This window comes from Coenobita brevimanus, chromosome 79, assembly GCF_032717465.1.
Source record: "Coenobita brevimanus isolate Jiangsu-jjx chromosome 79, ASM3271746v2, whole genome shotgun sequence".
Taxonomy (NCBI): domain Eukaryota; kingdom Metazoa; phylum Arthropoda; class Malacostraca; order Decapoda; family Coenobitidae; genus Coenobita; species Coenobita brevimanus.
This window is the reverse complement of record NC_137032.1, coordinates 34,279,964-34,284,834: the sequence shown is the minus strand read 5'-3', so window position 1 is coordinate 34,284,834 and position 4,871 is coordinate 34,279,964.

Below are 4,871 nucleotides of genomic sequence, written 5' to 3'. Positions count from 1 at the left end.
ATCTACAATTTCCTCTCAAAGTAGGTCATGTTTTTTGCCATTTCTTGAGATGATGATGCGAGGATTTAAGAGAATGTTTTTTTTTTTTGTCTGTCTACTGTCAACCAACATATATACTCGCGGTCTATCTATCTGTCTGTCTATCTATCTATCTACCTGTCTATCTATCTATCTACCTACCTGTCTATCTATCTTCGTATCTATATATTTATGTAGTCAGACCCCTTAATCCTGAAAGGGGTAGCCAAAAGCGAATCGCCATCATATTAAAACAGAATTATATTAGTAATGAATAATAACAATAACAATAATAATAATAATAATAATAATCTGTCTATAGTCTGAAGCATTAATCCCACAAGAGGTGGCCACAAACAAACCGCCTCCATGTCGCTCTGTCTCCCCGCCATTTCGCTGCCCTACCCCCAGCTCACACCCTCCTCTCTCACCTCTCCACTCCATCCCTCCATCTCATCCTCGGTCTCCCCCTCCCTCTCCTTCCTTCCACCTCACAATCCTATATATTAACTAGCAATAAATCTTCGTATCGTTTTATACGTACCTTATATAATGGGTAATTTTCTTCAGTTAGTCCTTAATGATCCACGAACATGTCTGAAAAGAAAATGGGAATAATAATTTTTGTGAAAGGAGGAGGAGGAGGATTGGCTGGGAAAGATAGATAGATAGATAGAGATAGATAGATAGATAGATACAGATAGATAGATAGACAGATAGATAGATAGATAGAAGCTGATATAACCTAAATTTTGGGAGTTTCGAAAAGCAAGGTATATAGATTTTGCTCATTCTTTTGTATTTATTTTTTTTTTCTATCAGTTCCTCTTCTGAAAAAAATAAATAGACAAAAATCAGATGCACCCAAAACACCAAAAAAATACGGCCAAAAAAAAAAAAAAAAAATCACTGGTTAAAGTTTATGCAACATGGGTGACTTTCTGCATATTGTACAGTGGAGGTCAAAAGTACTGTCACCTTCTCTCTCTCTCTCTCTCTCTCTCTACTGTATATCTTTTTTTTTTTTTTTTTTTTTTTTGCCTGTCGATGTGTCTGTCTGTCTGTCTGTCTCTCTCTGTATCTTATCTTTTTTTAAGTTGTTTGCCTGTCGACTTTTCCATCTGTCTGTCTGTCTGTCTGTCTGTCTGTCTCTCTCTCTGTCTATCTTCCTACCTGAGTGTCTTCCTATCCGTCTAAATCTCTCTCTCTCTCTCTCTCTCTCTCTCTCTCTCTCTCTCTCTCTCTCTCTCTCTCTCTCTCTCGCTATCTGTCTATCTTCCTACCTGTGTGTCTTCCTATCCGTCTAAATCTGTCTGTCTAGTTCTCTCTCTCTCTCTCTAAACATCGATTCCCCGACTTTCGCACAAACTCGCTCACTCTTGTCCAACCTGTCCCTTGCACCTCACACTCAATCAGCTACGAGAGAGAGAGAGAGAGAGAGAGAGAGAGAGAGAGAGAGAGAGAGAGAGAGAGAGAGAGAGAGAGAGAGAGAGAGAGAGAATGGGAGATAAGCAGACACAGATAGACCACCAGACAGACAGACAGACAAATAGATACACTGATATAGATAGATAGACAGACATAAATAAAGAGAATGGGAGAGAGAGAGAGAGAGAGAGAGAGAGAGAGAGAGAGAGAGAGAGAGAGAGAGAGAGAGAGAGAGAGAGAGAGAGAGAGAGAGAGAGAATATAACATTACTGTCTCTCTCCATCACGCACCCCATCTTTCCTATTATATAAAGTAATGTGGTGTCGCCCATATGGTGTGTGTGTGTGTGTGTGTGTGTGTGTGAGAGAGAGAGAGAGAGAGAGAGAGAGAGAATGTGTATTTATGTACGTATGTAGTTGAGAGAGAGAGAGAGAGAGAGAGAGAGAGAGAGAGAGAGTGTGAGAGAGAGACTTACATAAATACACACACCTTCCGTACCTTTCAGTAATTAAACAGGTAAATGAAGTCTTAATAGTAACACATTTATTCGTATTAAACACCTACAAGACACCGAAGTAGACGGCTCTCCCCCACCCTCCTGACCCTCCAGCTACCAGCCCTACAGGAAAATAGGGAGAAGCAAAACCTCAATGAAAATAACGAAGGGAAATTTTAAAGGAATGGCAGAAATCAGGACTCAATATGGCAGTCTAAAATGAACACTACTGCTCTTTATAAATTCCAATGCCCATGTCGAGAGGATGGAGAGCGAGAGACTAACGAGGAGAGTGTATGTGAGTGAGGTGGATGGGGGGAGAGGGAGGGGGAGGCCAAGGATGAGTTGGAGGGATGGAGTGGAGAGGGATATGAGAGAGGGGGGTGTGAGCTGGGAGCAGGGCAATGAAATGACGTAGGACAGGGCGACATGGAGGCGATTTGTTCGTGGCCACCCCTTACGGGATTAAGGAGTCTGGCGATAGAGATAGAGAGATAATATATTTTGTAATCTTGGTCAAATTTGTAGTTATAAAAATGCTGTAGATTTAATAATAATGTTTTATTAAATTGCACATAAAAAAAAAACTGCCCCTATTTCTTTCTTAAATATGTAGCTTCAGTAATTTTCTTTTTATTTATTTATTTATTCTGTATCGTACTCTTGGCCAATTTTGTAGTCTTTTCAGTTCTGTAGTGTTAGTAATTCTGTACCTTGATTCCTATACTCTATCTATCTATCTCTCTATCTATTGCCAGACGAAAATTCTCGCCTTATAAAATTCTCAGCGTTTTATCAGATTCTCAAAGCATGTCTAAGCAAATTCTCTAAGTAATTCTAAGCAATTCTCAAAGCAAATCTAACCAAATTCTCAAAGCAATTATAAGCACATTCTCTAAGCAATTCTATGCAAATTCTCATAGCAACTCTAACCAAATTCTCAAAGCAAGTCTAAGCAAATTCTCAAAACAATTCTAAGCAAATTCTCAAAGCAATTCTATGCAAATTCTCATAGCAACTCTAACCAAATTCTCAAAGCAAGTCTAAGCAAATTCTCAAAACAATTCTATGCAAATTCTCAATGCAATTCTAAGCAAATTCTCAGAAGTCTCAGGAAATCCAAGCCTTACAAAATTCCCAGAGTCTTATCAATTTCTCAAAGCAAATCTAAGCAAATTCTCAAAGCAATTCTAAGCAAAGTTTCAAAGCAAGTATCATTACCGTCTCAAAGGAACTCACACTAAATTAAAAAAACTCTGGAAATTCTTGTCTTAAAATCTCAAAGCCAATCTAAGCAAATTTTCAAAGCAATTCTAGGCAAGTTCCCCCAGCATTCCTAGCTCTAAAAAACGGAATATTGGTATCAGGAAGGGTGGGTGACCAGAGTGCGTGCTAGTAGGCGGTTTATTTACATTGATTTCCTACACAGAGCTACTTGTTAGAGCTCCAGCCTCTGCATTCAGTGTAGAGTCAGCAGGGATGGATGTTTTTTATGTTTTTTGGCATTAACCACTTCAGTCTAAGGAGTAGTATGTTAATTTTGCTTCTATGATTTTTTTTTTCTTTCAAGCTAGCATAGAATCGTATTTAGTAGTGAAAGGTGTGATAAAAGCTCCATTTTTACCTTGTATGTTCGTTTACCCATCTACCTGTGTACCTAAATATACATATATATACATAACTAAACAACTACAAATACAAGACATACATGCATACATATATACGACTACGTGGGGCATCCATACATATAAACGAGTACATAGGGCATACATATATACATAATCTATATATATCTATTCACTTCTCTGCCTGTCTGTCTGTCTGTCTGTCTCTCTCTCACAGTCTATCTATCTATCTATCTATAGCCCGACGCCCTAATCCCGCAAAGGGTGGCCGCAGACAAAACGCCTCCAAGTCACTCTGTCACCCACCATTTGACTACCCTCCCCCCAACTCACCCCCCCCTCCCTCATATACCTCTCAACTCCATCCCTCCACCTCATCCTCGGTCTACCCCTCCCTCTCCCTCCCTCCACCTCACCCACATACACCCTCTTAGTCAGTCCTTCACTCTCCATCCTCTCCACATGTCCAAACCACCTCAGTGTATTTCTCCTAATCTTTTCAACCACATCCACATCTACCCCACAACGTTCCTTCACTTCTTCATTCGTCAACCTGTCCCTCCATGTCACTCCACATGCTCCTCTCAAGTAACTCATTTCCACTGCTCTCACTCTTGACTTGTTCCCCTCTTGCAAGGTCCACGCCTCGCTTCCATACGTCAGGGTAGGGATCACAATACCATCATGCAGAGACTTCTTAACTTCCATACTCACCTCCCTATTTCTCATCACTGCTTTCAGTGTGCCAACAACCTTCCTTCCCTGCTGTACCCTTTCACGTACTTCATCCCCCAAAGTTCCATCCTTACTCATCACACTACCCAAGTACTTGAATGCACTCACATTCTCCATATCCTCACCATCCAACCTCACTGCACACTCTGTGACTTCATTCCTCTCAAACACCATAACTTTACTTTTGTTTACATTAACTTTCAGCTTCCTCCTCCTACACACTGTCCCAAATTCATTCACCAAACCTTGCAACTCCCATTCATCTTCACTCAACAATACTGTATCATCAGCAAACAGCAACACCGGAAGCTTCCAAATCTCACCCTCATTCATTAGGGCCACCCCCACATCCACTGCCCTACCATGTACCTCCTTTACGACCCCATCCATATATATATTAAACAGCCATGGAGACATTACACACCCCTGTTTCAGTCCCACACTGAGATCAAAGAACTCACTCAGCTCACCATCCACTCGCACCGTAGCCCTAGCTCCCTCGTACATACTCTTCACAGCACTCAACAATTTCCCCTCCACTCCATATATTCTTAATACCTTCCACATAC